This window comes from Pteropus alecto, unplaced genomic scaffold (genome assembly GCF_000325575.1).
Source record: "Pteropus alecto unplaced genomic scaffold, ASM32557v1 scaffold173, whole genome shotgun sequence".
NCBI classification, from domain to species: Eukaryota; Metazoa; Chordata; class Mammalia; order Chiroptera; family Pteropodidae; genus Pteropus; species Pteropus alecto.
This window is the reverse complement of record NW_006433940.1, coordinates 463,773-484,239: the sequence shown is the minus strand read 5'-3', so window position 1 is coordinate 484,239 and position 20,467 is coordinate 463,773. Positions and strand designations below refer to the sequence as shown.

The window sequence follows — 20,467 nt, the reverse complement described above, 5'->3', positions numbered from 1 at the left end:
GCGACAGTAATCAAAACGGCATGGTATTGGCAGCAAAACAGACACACGGACCAGTGGAACAGAATCAAGAGTCCAGAAGTAAACCCATATTTATATGAGCAAATAATTTTTGACAAAAAAGTCAAAAACATACAGTGGAGAAAGGAAAGCCTCTTCAATAAAGGGAGCTGGGAAAACTGGTAAGCCACCTGCAAAAGAATGAAATTAGATTGTTGTCTATCACTATACACCAAAATTAATTCAGAATGGATAAGGACCTGAATATAAGACCTGAAACAATAAAATGCATAGAAAAAAACAGGAATGAAACTCAAGGACCTTGGACTTAAAGAGGATTTCATGAATGTGACCTCAAAGACAAGGGAAGTAAAAGCAAAAATAAATAAATGGAACATCAAACTAAAAAGCTTCTGCTCAGCAAAAGAAATTGTCAATAAAGTAAAGAGACAACCAGCCAAATAAGAAAATATATTTGCAAGCAATACCTCTGATAAGGGTCTAATATCCAAAATATCCAAAAAACTCATACAACTCAATAACGACAAAAAAACAAACAATACAATCAAAAAATGGGCAGAGGACCTGAACAGACACTTCTCCCTAGGCCTACAAACATATGAAAAGATGCTCAACATCGCTAGCTATTAGGGAAATGTAAATCAAAACCACGATGAGATACCATCTCACACCTGTTAGAATAGCTATAATCAACAGTGTAAGTAATAACAAATGTTGGAGAGGATGTGGAGAAAAAGAAAGCCTCATACAATGCTGGTGGGACTGCAAATTGGTACAGCCACTATGGAAAATAGCATGGACGTTCCTCAGAAAAACTAAGAATTGATCTACCATATGATCCAGCAATCACACTACTGGGTATTTACTCCAAAGACTTGAAAACCCATAAAGATATATGTATGCCAATGTTCATAGCAGCATTATTCACAGTGGCCAGGACACAGAAGTAATCGGAGTGTCCTACTGTAGATGATTGGCTAAAGAAGCTGTGGTACATACATAAGAAAAGATGAAATACTGCCATTTGCAACAACATAAATGGACCTTGAGATAATCATGCTAAGTGAAATAAGCCAGAAAGAAAAAGTTCAAAACCACATGATAGCACTTATATGTGGGATATAAACCTAAAAGCAACAAATGAACAAGACAGAGACTCAGGGACATGGACAATGGACTAGTGGTTTCCAGAGGGTAGAGGATGAGGGTAGTGAGAGTAGGGGATGAGGGGACAGGTAGATGGGATAAAGGGGATCAAGTAAAGAGGGTAGGGAGAGGATGAAGTGGGTAAAGGAAAACAAATATATGGTAGCTGAAGTTAACTGGACTATGGGTGGTAATCACATAATAGAATATATAGATTATAAATTACAATGTATACCTGAAAATTATATAATTGTATTAACCAATGTTACCCTAATAACCAATTTAAAAATAAAATAAAAGAGTCCGTACTATATAATTCCATTTACATAAAATTCTAACAAATACATACATATACCATTCCATAGAACCACAAAGTAACAGAAAGCAGTGGTCATGGGAGGGGGATAGGGATTACAAAAGGATACGAGGAAACTTTTGGAAGTAATATCTATGTTCAGTATCTTTATTGTAGAGGCATTCTGCAAGCATAGTTATGGGTCTTTTCCTCCTCTCTGTCTCTGTCTCTCTGTCTCTCTCTCCTTCTCTCCCTCCCTTCTTCCTTCCCTCCATATTGTGGAAGTTCTGTGATTAGATTTGTTTCTTCTTTGAATGTTTTAAGGAAGTCTCCAGTAGATAATGGATATGGAATTTTCTCAGTAGGAAGTCTTTTGACAACTAATTCAACTTATTTCATAGTTTAAGACTATTCATAATTATGATTCCTTCTTGAATCTAATTTGATACATCATATTGTTCTAATATTTGCCCATTTCATCTAACTATTCAAATGTATTTGGCCAGATTCTTTCCACTTTTGTAGAAGCTGCTCCCTTTTCGTCTTAATTTGCCTGGCTCCACTCTTCTCATGGTTTCAGGTCTCGGTTTTAAACCTGTCTGGTTCTTCAGATATTGCCGGAAGTGTAATTCACTCATCTGGATGGGTAGAACCCACAGGGGATCTTTTTCAACGTTGTTTCTCCAGCTCCTTTAAAATGTGTGTTTTCCTTTCGAAAGGGGGCGACATTTAAACTAACTTGAAAAAATGACAAATCTTTCAACAAAGAGTCAGTCACAAATTTACGAGCGCCAACTGTAAACAACAGAATGAGAGTCATCTGGGGCTAAAATAACCGACCCCTCCCGGGAACTGCCTGACCAGATGAACAAATTTTGACACGTGCCTTGACGTTCCCACCTCGCTCACTGGACTCACTCAATCCACTAGAAGAGTGTCCGCAAGATTTGTGGGCATGCCTGGCCAAAAACTCTCAAAGTACGGGAAGTTGGGAGGTGGGAGAGGACCCTGAACCCACTCTCCGACGGATCCGAGGGGAGATCTTCTGTGTGCTGGGATGCTATAATTTCCAATTTGAGTTGGGACAGTGACGGAAAGGAAAGCGAGTGTGAAGAAAACATACAACCACGAAGGGATTCGAACCCTCAATCTTCTGATCCGAAGTCAGACGCCTTATCCATTAGGCCACGTGGTCTAGCAGTTTTTTCTCCTCAAAATGTATAACAAGCATCTGTACTATTTGGATTATTATCTAATGTAATTTTAATAAAAATATTATCTTCATAAGTAAATTCTCCAATGTTACACGGTGACAAGTTAAAGCTAGATGGGTATTCTGATTTTCTCCAAACTCCTGCCCTTTACTTCACATCAATTGCATTGAACAAAAATTTACACTTTTTGACTCTCAGCCAGCTGCCTTAAACTGTAAAGAAATAGGAAGGTTTTGAATGTCCCTATGTAATCAAGGTCACACACACTCAGTTTGCCTTCACAATGGAGACTAAGTCAGAATTGGCACCCCCAGGAGTAAATGAAAATCATCACAAGGTAGGCCCCACTTCACCAATGGTCTCCTGACTCTATTTTAAGTGACTCTCTTAGCAATGTTTGTTTATTCCATTTCATTTTCTTCATTATCATGAGCAATTAGAAAATGTGTCTTCTTGTGAAGTCATGCGGTTGTGTTACGTGGGAGTCTGTCCTTAACCCAGACTTCAGTAAACATCCCAGGACTTAAACTTAAACTGAGACCTAAAAGGCGAGAAAAGGTAGCCCCCCCCCAAAAAAAAGAAAGAAAGAAAGAAAGAAAGAGTATATCCAGTAGGTAGAATTTTGCCCAATTAATTTAAAAATTTAAATAAAATAGTAAATTCTGTAACAAAAATATATTAATTTCTAAATTTGACTAAAGAAAAAATAACAAATATGAATAGCTCTAAGTCATTAAATAAATTGAATAACTAGCCAAAAATTTTCCCACAGAGAAAACACCAAACCTAGGCATTTTCATCTTGAAGTCCTACAAAACATTTTGCAGAGAATAATTTCAGTTAGACATAAACACTTCCAAATATAGTAACAAAAGAAAGCCTCTCCATCTCATTTTGTAAGCCTAACTACATCCTAATATCAATATTGGAGGCAAAGACAATGTGAAAAAACAAAGTCATAGGTCAGTCTCATTCATGAACATAAATGCAAATATCTTCTTTAAAAAAATGCAAACTGGATTCAACAATGTTTAAAAATTGTGAGACAAACTTGGGTTTATGCCAAAGATGAAATGTCAATTTAACGTTAAAAAATAGTTGTTATGATTCATCATATCAAGAAATTAAAGGAAAAAAGTTATGTTCATCTCAGTACAGGTAGAATAAGCATATAATAAATTTCAATGTCACTTATGATACAATAATCTAGAAATAGAAAAAAAATTTCTTTAACCTGATTTTTAAAATGCAAAAAAAAAAAAAAAACCTGCAGAAAACTTAATACTTAAAGGCAAAAATTCAAAACATTCTGTTTGATGTTAGTAACACATGGAGTATACCAAGAATCAACAATTCTATTCCTTTCTAGATAAAAGGAAAGAAAAAGTGTAATAAAAGAAAGAAACAAACAGAACTGTCTTTAACAGTTTGCAGGCTCGTGTACAAAGATCGATTAATCAAACAAAAATAAATGATTATAGTTAGTAAAAGAGTATTAACACATTTTCCTGACAACTATAAAAATTTTCATATACTATAGACTCTTTTTATGCTTTCACTCGACATCGTTGTTTTGAGATTCTTGTGTCTCAAAATAATGTTGTTTGTATTGAGTTCATTTTTTTAATTGCTAGAGAGTATTCTGGGATAAAATTTCTCAGGCAAAAAAATTTAAGCAAATTTGTGGCCAGTAAACCTGCCTTGCAAGAATTGTTAAAAGATTTTTTTATAGAGGGAAAATAATATAGATCAGAAACGTGGATCTACATTAAAAAAGAAGAGCATCCAAGAAGGAATAAGTGGTAAAATAAAAATTTTTGTTTTTTTAATCTCAATTAATCCAACAGATACGTTTGCTCAAAATAATAATAGCAGCATGTATTCAATTATATATGCTTATGTATATATGTGCTTCTGCATGTTTATTATTAAGTAAACTGATTGACAGCAGTGATACAAGGGATATGAGAAAGGAATTAGAATTATTTTGCTCTTGTAGGGTACTCACATTATCTATGAAGTAGTATTGCATTATTTGAAAATGTACTTGGATTAGCTGTAATACATATGTATTATGTACTCTGAGGAAACCACTAAAAAGTGCTTTTTTTTTTTAATATAATCAATATGCTAAGAAAGAATAAAATGCAAACATATAAAGTGCTCCATTAAATACCATAAACGGCAAAATGGAGTGGAAGCCAAATTTAGGAACAAAGAACAAAGACAACAAAGAGAAAACAGTAATGAAATGGTTGATATTAATCCAACTACGATTGGCCTTTGAACAACATGGGTTTGAATCCACTTACACGTGAATTTTTTCCAATGCATATACATTTGGCCCTCCAGGTTCACATAGCAGATTCAATCAACCTCTAATTCAAAAATAGCATTTTTGATCCGTGGTTGGGAATCCAACTGTATGCATTGTTCTTTGCCATTTTATATAATGGACTTGAGCATCTGAGGATTTGGGTATCTGTGATGGGAGATAGGGGTGAATCCTGGAACCAATCCACTGTAAATACTGAGTGACAATTGTAGTTAAGTTTTTAGAGAGTCAAAAGTTGTATGCAAATTTTCAACTGCACAGGAAGTTGGCATCCTCAACCTCTGCGTTGTTCAAGGGTCAACTTGAACAATAATTATAGTATATCAATAATTAATTTGAATGTTAATGGTCTAGCTGCATCAATTAAATGACTAAGATTGTCAGGGTGGATCAAAAAACATGACCCAATTTTATGTTCTCCTCAAGAAACCCACTTTAAATATGAAGACGCATATGATTAAAAACAAATGGATGGCGAAAAATATACCATGCTATAACACTAGTCGAAAGAAAGTAGGATTGGCTATATTAATTTTGAACAGAGCAGAATTCAAATAAGTAAAGTTATCAGGGATAAAGAAAGATATTATCTAATGATAAAGAGGTTAATTCTCCAAGACATAATTCTTTACCTGTAAGCACCTAACAACAGCGTCAAACTATATGGGGCAAAAATTCATAGAACTTCAAAGAGAAACAGATGATCCACTATCATAGTTGGACGCTTGAACAATTCTCTCTCAGAAATGGACTGATCAGCAGGCAGAAATCAATAAGGATACACTTGAACTCAACAACTGAATATAATTAACATCTATAGACTAATTCATCCAACAATAGCAGAATGCACATTCTTCTCAAGATCACATGGAACATAACCAAGATAGACAATATTCTGGGCCATGAGAGATACCTTGAAATTTTTTAAATAATAGAAATCATACAATATCTGCCCATAGACTATAACAAAATGAAACTAGAAATCAATAACAAAGAAAAGTGGAACATTCCAAAACACATTGATATTAAACACATACACATCTAAATAACACATGAGACAAACAAGAAATCTCAAGAAAAATTAAGAAATATTTTGAACTAAATGAAAATGAAAACATATCTTAACAAAATTTAGGGGATACAGTAAAAACAGTGCTTAGAAAGAAATTTATAGCAGTGGATGCACATATTGGAAAAGAAAAAGATCTAAAATTGATCTTCTGTTTCCACCTTAGGAAACTAGAAAAAGAAGTGCAAATTCAAAGTAAGCAGAAGAAAAGAAATAAGAATTAGTGCAGAAATCAATGAAATCAAGAACAGAAAATCAATAGAAAAAATCAGTGAAATGAAAATCTGGTTCTTTGAAAAGAGACATAAAATCAAAAGCCTCTAATCAGATTAACTAAGAAAAAAAGAGACAGTACATTAATTACTAATATCATAAATAAAGGAGAGCATCACTATAGATCCTATGGACATTAAAAGGGTAATAAAGAAATAGTTTGAAGAACTCTTTACCCACAGTTTGGATAACCTAGGTGAAATTAAACAGTTCTTTGAAATACACATTCTGCCAAAACTCACACAAGAAGAAATAGACAATTTGAATAAGCTTACATCATTAAAGAAATTAAATCAATAATTAATAACCTTCCAACAAAAACAACAAGCCCAAATGGATTCACTGGTGAATTCCATCAAACATTTAAGGAAGAAATTATATCAATTCTCTACAGTCTCTTTAAGAGGATAGAAGGAGAGGGAATACTTCCAAACTTGTTCTATGAGGACAGCATTACCCTAATACCAAAACCAGACAAAGACAGTACAAGAAAAGAAAACTACAGACCAATATCTCTCACAACCACGGATAAAAAAATCCTCAATAAAATATTAGCAAATCAAATCCAATAATGTATAAAAGAATTACAAACCATGACCAAGTGGTATGCAAAGCTGATTTGACATTTAAAAATCAATTAATGGAATAATACCTCAACAGGCTAAAAAAGAAAAATCATATGATCATGTCAATAGATGCAGAGAAAGCTTTTGACAAAATACACCTATTCATGATAAAATAAATCAATAAAACTCTCAGTAAACTATGAATAGAGGGTAACTTTCTCAACTTCATAAAAAATATCTACAAAGGACCTACAACTCATACACTTATGGTAAGAAACATTAAGATCAGCTACAAGGCAAGGATATTCACTCTCACCACTCCTTTTTGACATTGTACTGGAAATTCTAGCTAATGCAATATAACAAGTAAAGAGGAAAAAAGTATATATATTGGAAAGGAGAAATAAAACTGTTTGCAGATGACATGATAATTTGTGTAGAAAATCCAAAAGAATTGACAAAAAAATAAAACCCTCTTGAAACTAACAATCAATAATAACATGTTCTCAAAATGCAAGATTAATTTACAAAAGTCATTTGCTTTCCTATATACCAGCAATGAAAGTGGAATCTGAAATTAGAAATGGGTAGGAAAAGTTAATATTGTCAAGATGTCATTCTTCCCATTTTTATCTATAGATTCAATTCCACTTGAACTTCCAACAAGTTATTTTGTGGATGTTGGTATCTAATTCTAAAGTTTATGTGAAGAGGTAAAAGGCCCAAAAGGGACAACACAGTATTGAGGAAGAAGAATAAAGTTAGAAGACTGACACTACCTGACTTGAAAATTTACTATAAAGCTACAGTAATCAAGACAGTGTGGTAATAGCAAAAGAATAGACAAATAAATTAATGGAACAGAACTGAGAACCAAGAAATAGACCCGCATAGACAACTGATCTTTGACAAAGGAGCAAGCAATACAATAGAGCAAAGAGGGTCTTTTCACCAAAGAGGGTCTTTTCAACAAATGGTGGAACTAGATATTCACTTGCAAAAAAAAAAAATGAACCTAAACACAGACTTTATGTCCTTAACAAAAATTAACTCAAAATGGATCATCGATCTAATATGTAAAATGCAAATCTATAAAACTTCCAGTAGATAACAAAGGAGAAAACTTAGGTGACCCTGGGTATGGATACTACTTTTCAGATATAACATTAAAGTCATGATTCATGAAAGAAATAATTGATAAGGTGGACTTTATTAAAATTAAATACTTCTACTCTACAAAAGATAATGTTAAGAGAACAAAACAAGCCACAGACTTATTTTGCAAAACACGTATCTGTTAAAGGACTGGTATCTAAAATATATAAAGAAATATTAAAACTCAACAAAATACCCCACCAAAGAAGGTATACTGATGGCAAATAAGCATATATAAAGATGCTCCACATCATAAGTCATTAGGAAAATGCAAATTTAAATAATGAGATACCACTGCACACCAATTAGACTGTCCCATGGATCCTGAGAAAGAAGATACCTGCTAAGAAGGGTGCCTGGTGGCTAATTGGGCTCAAATTTTTAAAAAATGATAAAATAAACAGAGCCTAGCACCCATTTCTGCACACAAATCGCAGGTCAGGGAGAAGTATGCCTCCTGCACTGTACTGCCTGCCTACATTGTGTTCTGCCACCTGAGCCAGTCCTTATAAAGGAGTTCCTGCAATAGTACTTCAACTACTAGGACTGAGGCTTTCCCCAACCAATTAGAGCTGTGCAGCGATATTCTATCAACATCTTCACTAACCAATCAGAGTGGCTCCATTCTGACCCATCAGGACAGTGCCTTTTTGACCAATCAAACTGTGAAGATTTGGAGCCCTCATTTCTGTGACCATGGACCAGTCAGGGGCCAGGGCCAGGGACTTCTGTCTATACAAGTCAACTCCTCTCTGGCTTATAGAGTACACTTTCTCTTTCAATTGAAGACCAAGCTGGAGCTGATACAATGAAGATATCTCGCCAGAGTGAAGCAGACCAGAGCAGAGCAGAGCTATCTGGCCAGACAGTCATCTGACCCAGGGCCATTTACAACCATGCTACTTCATAATTAAGTCTTAACACTATTGAGCTGTTCCACAGCTGTGTTGTTCTTATAGATGTGCTATATCACAATTGAGCTATTTGCACTGAATAAAGTTTCCTTCATCATCACACCCCAAATTGGGGATTCCTGTTGGTATTAAATTAAAGCCAACAACCATTGGTTGACAGGCCAAAACCCAGAACACTGACAACACCAAATGCTAGGGAGGATGGAGAGCAACCAAAACTCTCATACATTGCTGGCTAGAATGCAAAATGGTACAGCCACTTTAAAAGACATCTTGTTGGTTTCTTACAAAACTAAACATACTCTTACCATACAAGCCATTGGTATTTACCCAAAGGAGCTGAAAACATATGTCCACATAAAAACCTGCACACAGATAGATGTTGATAGCAACTGTATTCATAATTACAATACTTGGATGCAACCTACTTGTTCTTCAGTAGGTAAATGGATAAATTAGCTGTGGTACATCCAGGCAGTAGAATATTATTTAGCACTAAAAAGAAATGAGAATTCAAGCAGTGAAAATACATCAAGGAAACTTAAATGCATATTACTAAATGAAAGAAGCCAATCTATAAAGGCTGTATATTGTATGATTTTATCTGTATAACATACTGGAAAAGGCAAAACTATGGAGACAGTAAAAAATTCAGTTGTTGTCAAGGGTGGTGGGTAGAGTGAAGGGATAAATAAGCAAAGCACCAAGGATTTTTAGGGGAGTGATAGTACTCTTATGATACTGTAAGGATGGATACATGTCATACATCTGTCCAAACCTGTTGAATATACAACACCAAGAGTAAATCCTAATGTAAACTATGAACTTCAGGTAGTAATGTGTCATTGTAGGTTCATAAAACAAATGTATCACTCTGGTGGAGAATGTTGATAATTGGGGAGACTATGCATGGGGTGGAGGTCATGCACATATGGGAAATCCCTACCTTCCCCTCAATGTTTCTGTGAACCTAAAACTGCTCTAAAAAAAAATGCAGTCTTAATTTTAAAAAAGATTACTTCTCCACAATATTTTTCTGATGTACTCTCGTTTATACCTATATTATTTGTTCTTCATAACTATTTGTTCATAAATTATTTGTTCATTCAAATAATTCAAAGTAGTGAAATTTCAGTCTTATATATGCTTGATAAGATTAATTATATTTTAAAAAGTAAAGTTTAAAGCCTATATAATGTTATTCTGTATTATTATTTAATATTAAATATTTTATATACAATAAAATACATACAAATCAAAGTATATCACACAATATTTTATTTTTAAAAGTTTATGCATACGAGAGAGAAGAGAGCTAGTGACTCAAAATAAAATGGCAATTGAATGTTGCTTTCTGCTCTTCTACATATGCCAAGGTTTTGGTCTCATCTGATCTGAATGTGTACTCTCAAAAAGGACAATCACTTCCACGTTTCTGTGCTGCTTTGTGCATTGTATAACCATAGATATTGTAAAAAAAAAAAAATAGAATAATATCGGGTTCCTCACCATTTTTTGGCCCGCTTTTGTTTTCATTCTCTTCTACCTCTTAGAGCTTTCTATTCTGAATTTCATAGTAAAATATTTTCTTCTTGCCTAGAAGCCATCAAGCTCCAAATGGTCCTAACCTCCAGTTACTGACCTATATCCCCCAAGGATTCGCTGGGACCCTTAAATTCAGTTGGACAGGCCTTCTAATTACTTATCCCTTCTTCCCTCCCAACACAGAGCAAGGGTGGGAACTCTGAATGACCACTGCTTTTTTTTTTTAGGAAATAGTTACAGAAGGTTGTTGTCACTCCAAAACCTGAAAGATGTTAGAATTTCCAGTCCTTGATGGGGTCATGACAGAGTAGTTAGATAGGTAGAGATGAGCCAGAGAGAGAAGGACAATGAGGGGTTAACGAGGCCCCAAGACTGGTTTAGCAGGAAAATATACATAACAGGACATTGTAGTTAAACATATACCCAAAGCTAGACAGAAAAATAAAATATCTGATGACTTCAGGTGACTCCCTCGTTTTCCCGTTATCAGAAGCTAGATAGGAAAACAAGATATCTGATGGCTTCAGGCACCTCCCTTATACCCTCATAGTCAATTAACTACAGATGACAACTGTATGACCTTACTCTTGGGGCACTCAACCGATATAGGCAAAATTAGTTAACTGAGCCTGCGTCTACCCTCAAAATTACCATGACGCAGGCATATGACTTCCTATCTATGGGCATACACCACAAATGCCTGGACCAGGAATAGGACATTCAGAAGAATGAGCTGGGAATTCATCCATTCAAGGTGGGAGAGACGGAAGGAGAACAAAGAAACGCTATTGCCCATATAAACCCCCAAGACTGAACTTCTCTAGGCACTCAGTACTCTATAGAGGCGCCCACTTGGCTTTTCTCCCAAGTGTAATTTACTCTCTTTACTTAGTAAAGTTGCTTCTGCTTGCTACTATCTGTCATTTCTATCTTTCATCTCAGAGCGAGGGATCTTTACACAAATCTTTTGTGAGAGAACCAAGGACCAAACCCCAGACTCACACGATGCAGACGTTTAAGTGCCAGTAACAGTTTTCTGTTTTTAAATGTACAGAAATGAAATCATAGTGGAGAAATTGTTCTAAGTTGCTGATTTTCTTTCAATGTTACATTAAGAAATATATCTTGTTCTTAATATATTATTATTGCTGTTTTAAAACAAATTATTATTACTTAAAAGGAAACTTCTATTTAAAAGAGCAGCAACTCTGCTGACAACCATAAACTCATTCTGCCTCTGGGCAGTGAGAATCAGTTGAAGATGGAGAGGACAGCAGCAGGCAGCAAGTTAGGTAGTTGATGCCAAAAGAAGTGTTAGGCCTCTGCTTTCCAAATGTCTGCCAGTTTCTGAAACTGGAATTTGTGATCCCTTCTTGAATTTTGTGTACTTGCACCCCTAGACTCTGGGCCCTTTTCACCAAGTAGTCTCCAGCTTGTCAGTCAACAATGAATTATGTATGATGGAAGCAGAGAATAAAACCACCAATGAGAAGTGATGTTACAAGTATGACAGAGTGAGAGATGTTCCCAGATCTATCCACTTGAAACAAAAATAAGCTGAATATCTAAAACTCAATGCAGGGGCAGTGCCCAGGGATAAGGGCAGAAAGAAGAGAAGAGGTGATGGCAGAGAAGTAGCAGTTGATTATTACCAGCCATGGGTACAAAAATCAAGGCCTTCATTCCCCAAACCAGGCAGTACCTGCCCACATGTCATCCAAGACCAAATACCACAAAGCCCAAGGGGAATCAAAGCAAATGCTACCAAAACTGTCGCTAATGCTGACAGGGACTGAGGTTGAGGATAGTGAGCATGATTGAATATTTATAAGAAAAAAAAGGACATTTTTAAGACTTTAGATAAAACAGGTATCCAAGAGACTCAGACACAACCTACTGGAAAATGCCTTATACCAACAGTCTAAAGAGAGACCTTTATATAATAAATCCTCTTTCTGGAAAAATTATTTTAAAAAGCAGAATACACTTCCATTATTGCCCAGGCAGAGAAAAAGTCCATAAACACCATGAACAATCAAGATGACAAAGCATCTCAGAAATAAAGAGAAAAATATCCAGAAAATAAGCTTAAAGACATAGAAATTTGCAAATTAAATGACAGAGAACTCAGGATGGTGTACTTGCACCCAAAAATGCCTGAAAAAACTCAGTGAGATTCAAAATAATTCATATCGACAATTCAGAATTTGAAAAAACAACTAGGTCAGCAGAATGAGATTTTAGTAAGGAGATTGAAGACTTAAAAAGAACCAAATAGAACTTCTGGACATGAAGAACACACTGAAAGAGATAAAGAATAAAATAGCAAGCTCGTGAAATAGAGTCTACCAAATGGAGGGAAGGATCAGTGATATCAAAGACAGAAATATAGAAATAAATCAGAAGGAAGAAGAGAGAAACTGAAGAAGGAAAAATAATGAAAGAGAAATATAAAATCTAGCTGATACCATCAAGAGAGAAAATATAAGAATAATGGGCATTCTGAAGGGAAGGAAAAGGAGCAGGGATTAGAAAGCATTTTCGGATGAATAGTTGATGAGAATTTCCCCAATCTAAGAAATGAGCTGGAGCTTGAAATTCCAGAAGTCAACAGAACACCTAATTATTTCAACCCAAAAAGGCCTTTTCCAAGGAAGCTTGTATTAAAATTATCAAAAATCAACGACAAAGAAAGAATTCTCAGGGCAGCCAGGGGAAGAGAAGACGGTAACCTATAAAAGAAAACCCATTAGACCGTGAGAATTCTCAGCACAAACCTTACAAGCCAGAAAGGAGCGGAATCAAAAATTCAAACTATTAAGTGACAGAAACTACCTCTCCTTTAGATATGAAGGAGAAATAAAGACCTTGCCAGACATACAAAAACTGAGAGAATACTCTACTACAAGGCCTGCATTACAGGAAATACTGAAAGGGATCACCTCACCTAAAACAAAATGACAAAAATATGTACAACTATGAGTAAGACCACTAGCAGGCAGATACAAGCAGAGAATTGCAACCCTTAATAAGAATAGGGCATTATAAGCTTAAACAATAAGAAGAGATTTCTTAGTGCAAGATAGTAATGAATGTGCAGCATACATAGGAACAAACTGACACAATAATACCAGAAAAGGGGAGGATTCAAAGATCAAAATTTGCAAAGGGGAATGGAGATAAGGGACACAGAAAAAAATGGAATATATATATTATATATATTTATATTTACTATCCTTTACATATTTATAATGGTAACCATACACCAAAGTTTCAGAACTGAAACACATAACATAAAACAAAAAGTACCTGAGGAAAAATACAAAAAGCCCAACCAAAAGAAACAAAACAAAGCAAACAAACAAACAAACGAAACAGCAACACAAGGACAAAGAAGCAATGGAAACACTGAGCTACCAGAGAGACACATCTCAGCTCCAAAGAAAAATATAGACTCAAAGTGAAAGGATGGAAAATGATATTTCAAGCAAACGGCATTCAGAGAAAAGCGAGAGTAGCGGTACTAATATCAGACGAACTAGACTTCAAAATAAAAAAGGTAAAGAAAAATAGTGAGAGACACTTCATAATAATAAAGGGAATCATGCACCAAGAAGACATAACACGTATTAATATCTATGCTCCCAATCAGGCAACCCTGAAATATGTAAAGCAATTACTAACAGAACTAAAGGGAGAAACAGACCAAAACACTATCATAGTAGAGGATCTAAATACCCCACTGTCGGATATGGACAGATCATCCAAACAGAAAATCAATAAGGAAATAGCATTCTTAAATGACACATTAGACCAACTGGACATAATTGACATTTACAGAGCCTTTTCATCCCAAAAGAGCAACTAATACATTCTTCTATAGTACAAATGGAACAGTCTCAAGGATTGACCATATACTGGGACTCAGAGATAGCCTCAACAAATATAAGAGGGTTAATATCATACCATCCATATCTCTGATCATAATGCTTTGAAGCTAGAGATCATTTGCAAAAAGAAATCAGGAAGAATGAATACATGAAGATTAAACAACATGCTACTGAAGAATTATTGGGTCAGAGAAGAAATAAAAAGAGAGATCAAGAGATATATAGAAACTAATGATAATGATAGTACAACATATCAAAACTTTCGGACACGGCAAAAGTGGTCATAAAAGGAAAGTTCAAATCATTACAGGCCTATCTCCAAAAACAAGAACGAGCCCAAATAAACAACCTAACGCATCATCTTAAAAACTAGAAGAGAAAGAACAAATGAAGCCTAAAGGCAGCAGAAGGAAAGAAATAATCAAAATTAGAGCAGAATTAAATGAAATTGTAAACAACAAAAAAAAAAAACATAGAAAAAATAAGTGCAACAAAGAGTTGGTTCTTGAGAAGGTTAATAAAATTGACAAACCTCTGGCTAGACTCATCAAGAAAAGAGAGAAAAGACATAAATAAACAAAATCAGAGATGAAAAAAGAGAAATTATGACAGACACCATAGAAATACCAAAAAAAATCATACAAGAAAATTATGAAAGACTACATGACACTAAATTTAATAACCTAGAAGAAATGGACCAGTACTTAGAAAGATACAATCTTCCTAGACTGAATCAAGAACTAGAAAATCTAAATGGACTGATCAGCAGTATGGAAACTGAAACAATCATCAAAACCTACCAAAAAGTAAAAGTCCAGGACCCGATGGCTTCATCAGTGAATTCTACCAAACATTGAAAGAAGATTTAATACCTATTCTTCTCAAACTCTTTTAAAAAATCAGAGTTGAGGCAATATTTTCCAACTCATTTTATGAAGCCAATATTAACTCGAAACCAAAACCTGATAAAGATAATACAATAAAAGAAACTACACACCGATATCTCTCACAGACACAGATGCAAAAATCCTAAATAAGATACTAGTGAATTTAATACAGCAGCATATTAAAAGATTATACACCACGATCAAGTGGGCTTCATCCCAGGGGCACATGGATGGTTCAACATACATCAATCTATTAATGTGATACACCACATAAACAAATTAAAAGATAAGAATTATATGATCATATTGATAGATACAGAAAAAGCCTTAGACAAGATACAGCATCCATTTATGACTAAAACACTTAACAAAATCAGTATATAAGGAAAGTACCTTAACATAATAAAGGCCAATTATGACAAATCCTCTAAGAACAGTAACAAGACAAGGCTGTCCACTTAATCACCATTGTTATTCAATATAACATTGGAGGTCCTAGTGAGTGCAATCAGACAAAAGAAAGATATAAAAGACATCCAAATAGGAAACGAAGAAGTCAAACTATCGCTATTTCAGGATGACATGATTCCTTATATAGAAAACCCTAAAGACTCCTCAAGAACACTACTGGAAACAATAAACAAATACAGTAAAGTTTCTAGATACAAAATTAATGTTCAAAAATCCATAGCATTTCTATACTGTAATAACCAAGTGTCATAAAAAGTGGAAAAATAATTCTTTTTCAATTGCAACAAAAAAGAATAAAATACCTAGGAATAAATTTAACGAAACATGTGAAGGACCTATATAATGAACATTGTAAGACCTTATTAAAAGAAATTGAAGAAGATACGAAGAAATGAAAAGATATTCCATGTTCTTGGATTGGAAGAATCAACCTAGTAAAATTACCGTATTACCTATAGCATTATACAAATTTAATGCAATCCCCATCAAAAGACCGTCGGCATTTTTTAAAGAAATAGAACAAAAAATCATCAGATTTGTATAAAAGCACAAAAGGCTCCGAATTGCCAAAGCCATGCTGAGAAAAGGAACAAAGCTGGAGACATCACTCTTCCCAACTTCAGATTATACTACAAAGCAACAGTAATCAGAACAGCGTGGTATTGGCAGAAAAACAGACACACATACCAGTGGAACAGAACCAAGAATCCAGAAGTAAACCCATGTTTATGTGGGCAAATAATTTTTGACGAACCAAAAACATACAGTGGAGAAAGAAAGCCTCTTCAATAAATGGTGCTGGAAAAACTGGAAAGCTACCTGCAAATGAATGAAACTGGACTGTTGTGTATCATCATACACCAAAATTAACTCAAAATGGATTAAGGACCTGAATATATGACCTGAAACAATAAAATGCATCAAAGAAAACATAGGACCTAAACTCAGAGACCTTGAATTTAATGAGGATTTTATGAATTTGACCTCAAAGGCAAGGGAAGTAAAAGCAAGAATAAATGAATGGGACTACATCAAACTAAAAAGCTTCTGAACAGCAAAAGAAACAAGGTAAAGAGAGAACCATCCAAACTGGAAAATATATGTACAAGCAACGCCTCTGATAAGGGCCTAATATCCAAAATATACAAAGAACTCATACAACTTAATAACAACAATAACAACAACAATCTAATTTAAAAAATGGACAGAGGATCTGAACAAACACTTCTCCCAAGAAGACATACAAATGGCCAACAAACATATGAAAGGATGCTCAGCATCACTAGTTATTAGGGAAATGCAAATCAAAATCACAATGAGATACCATTTCACACCTGTTGGTATAGCTGTTATTGACAGGATAAGTAATAACAAATGTTGGAGAAGATGCAAAGAAAAAGGAACGAGGGTTCATATACTGCTGGTGGGATTGCAAATTGTTACAGCCACTATGGAAAACAGTATGGAGATTCCTCAAAAATCTAAGAATTGATCTGCCATATGATCCAGCAATCCCTCTACTGCGTATTTACCCCAAAACTTGAAAACCCATATCCAAAAAGGTATTTGCACACGAATGTTCACAGCAGTATTATTCACAGTGGCCAGGACATAGAAGCAACCAAAGTGTCCTATGATAGTTGATTGGCTAAAGAAGCTGTGATACATATATACAATGGAATAGTACTCAGCCATAAGAAGAGATGAAATACTGCCATTTGCGACAGCATGGATGGACCTCGACATAATCATGCTAAGCGAAATAAGCCAGACAGAAAAAGTTGAAAATCACATGATATCATTTATCTGTGGGATATAAACTTTAAAGCAACAAATGAACAAAGGACAAACAGAGACTCATGGGCATGGACAATAGACTAGTGGTTACCAGAGGGTAGGGGTAGAAGGACTGGGGAGGTAGGTGAGGTAAAAAGTGTCAAATATGTGGTGACAGAAAGAAATATAACTATGGGAGGTCAACACACAATGTAAACATATATTCCTTACTGTTAAAATGTACAGTTGAACTTACCAAATTTCATTAACCAATGTCACCATAAAAACATTAATTAATTAAAAATAAGAAGTTCCTGAAGATAAGCATGAAAAAAATAAAAATAAATAAATGATACCTTTGCTTAGTAGGGTTATCCTGGTTGTAGGTCCTTGCTTTTCATCAGTTTGAATATTTCATGCCGAACCTTTCTGGCCTGCAAAGTTTCTGTTGAGAAACCAGCTGACAGCTTATGGGAGCTTCCTCATAGGTAACTAACTGCTTTTGTCTTGCTGATTTTAAGATTCTCTCTTTGTCTTTAACATTTGACATTTTAATTTTGATGTGTCTTTGGGTGGACCTCTTTGGCCTCATCTTGTTTGTGACTCTGTGCTTCTTGGGCTTGTATGCCTATTTCCTTTACTAGAGTAGGAAAGTTTTCCATTTTATTTCTTCAAATAGATTTTTAATTTTTTGCTCTCTTTCTTCTGGTATCCTATGATGCAAATATTGATAAGCTTGATGTTGTTTCAGAGGTTCCTTAAACAATCCTAACATTTTTAGATTTTTTCTTATTGTTGTTCTAACTGGGTATTTTCTACTTTCTCTTGCAAATCACTGATTTGATTCTCAGCTTCATCTTATCTACTATTGATTCCCTCTAATGTATTCTTTTTTTCAGTTATTGTATTCTTCATTTCTGTTTTTTGTTGTTTTGTTTTGTTTCTATTTTTATTTTTTATTCATATCTTTGTTGAAGTTTCTCATGGAGATCACTGAGCATCCTTTTAACTGGTGTTTTGAACTCTGTATCTGGTAGATTGCTTGTCTGTATTTTATTTAGTTATTTTTCTGGAGCTTTGTTCATTTTTTCTTTGGGAACTTTTTTTGTCTCCCAATTTTGTCTCTCTCTCTGTTTTTGTTTCTATGTATTAGATAGATCTGCTATGTCTTCCAGTCTTACAGAGTGGCATTATGTAGTAGAGATCTTGTGTGACCCAGTGACACAGTCTCTCTGATATCCTAAGCCAGGTGCTCCTTCTGTGTTCCTTGTGTGGGTTACGTGTGCCCTCTTGTTGTAGTTGAACTTTGATTGCTGTTTGTACCTCAAAGGCAGATTGATTGTGAAGACTGGCCATAACTATAGTGAAGGAACTGTAGTATAGGCACTAACCATATGGAGCAGGATTTGTGTTAGCAGTGTTTTGGTGCCTGCTCAGTCTGACCTTTGGATATATTGTTTGTGTAGGTGGCTATGTGGTGCTCTGAAGCTGGCCACTGGGTGTTTGGGTTCTGGGGCCTTTGGCGGGGGGCGCTCTTTGGCCGGCCAAGTTCAGCTGCTGCCTGTGTCCTGCCCAGGGTCACCTGGTATGAGCTATAAAGTGATTTTCAGGTAGTTGGCACTTGTGCTTGGCTTGGAGATGCCTGGAAGAGGCTAAGCTGTGAAACTAGGTTGGCTGTCATGAGTACTGTTCTTGGGGCTGCTTAGCAAATGGTACAGGGCATTCCAAGGTTAGATGCTTCTTGTTTGGGGTTTCTGAACCTTTGAGAGATTTTATAAAAGTCTTTAGGAGTAGCCAAGATAGGCCATTTGTGTGGAAAAGCCACTGGAATCGGCTTGGGTGGGCCCACAATTTGGGGAAGGGTTTCTGGGAATCACCGGGGCAGGGTGAAAGGTATTAACCAGGTTGATGGTGACTCAGATATGGTGCCCAGCTGGGTGGTGGGAGGGCTCAACAAAGGAACAATGGAGAAACTGGGAGAAAGCCATCCCTCCAGCTGTTGCCTTGAAGCCAGACAATTCAGATCCTTCCTGCATATCCTTGGCACCTTTCAAGCTGCTGCCCCAATACTGGAGCTCAGAGTGACTGAGTCCGTATGCCAAGTAAGTTCATGAGTGGGTCCTTTAAGAGGAATTACTGTGACTCAAGCAACCTTCCATCTCACTCAGCCACAATATCTGCTGATTTTCACAGCCAGAAGTTTTGGAGAGTTCTCTCCAAGGCATGGAGCTCTGAGCAGGAGTGCCTAGTGCGGGGCTGGGACCACTTTGCTTCTCACAGTAGACCTCAGCAGCCAAGATATCCCTCCAAAGTTTTAATGGCCACACATAGGTGTGATATCAGCTCGATCGGAGTCTCAGCCCCTTTTATTAGTCTGGTAGTGGCTTCTTCTGTATAACTTTTGTTATAGGATATCCGTTCAGCTAGATTTCAGGTGATTATCAGTGATGGTTGTTCTATCGCTTAGTTTTTGATGTGGTCATGAGAGGAGGCAAGCACAATGTTAATCTACTCTATCTTTACATGAAGCCTAATCTCTCCATGGTTAAATTTATTCCTAGGGATTTTATTTTTTTGCTGTTATATTTTTTGGCTTTATTGAAATATAATAGACAATTAGTTGCTCACATTTACATTGTACAATTCAACGAGTTTTTGTTCAATTATAGTTGGCATAAATTAATATATTAGTTTCAGTTGTATAGCATAGTGATTAGAGATCTGTATAACTCACAAGCGATCACCCCACTAAATCTAGTACCCCTCTTCCCCCTTACATATTTATTACAACATCGTTAACGATTTTTCTTATGCTACACTTCACATCTCCATGTCTGTTTTGTAACTATCCATTTGTACTTCTTAATCCCTTTGCCCTTTTTCACCATCTCCCAATCCCCCTCCCATCTAGTA

General features: G+C 35.5%; 1 non-coding gene across 1 annotated transcript; it reads right to left on the bottom strand.

The window, feature by feature from the left end:
* Positions 1-2,581: 2,581 nt before the first annotated feature.
* Positions 2,582-2,654, bottom strand: TRNAR-UCG. Its single transcript has one exon. It is a non-coding gene; the product is annotated as a tRNA-Arg (tRNA).
* Positions 2,655-20,467: the final 17,813 nt, after the last annotated feature.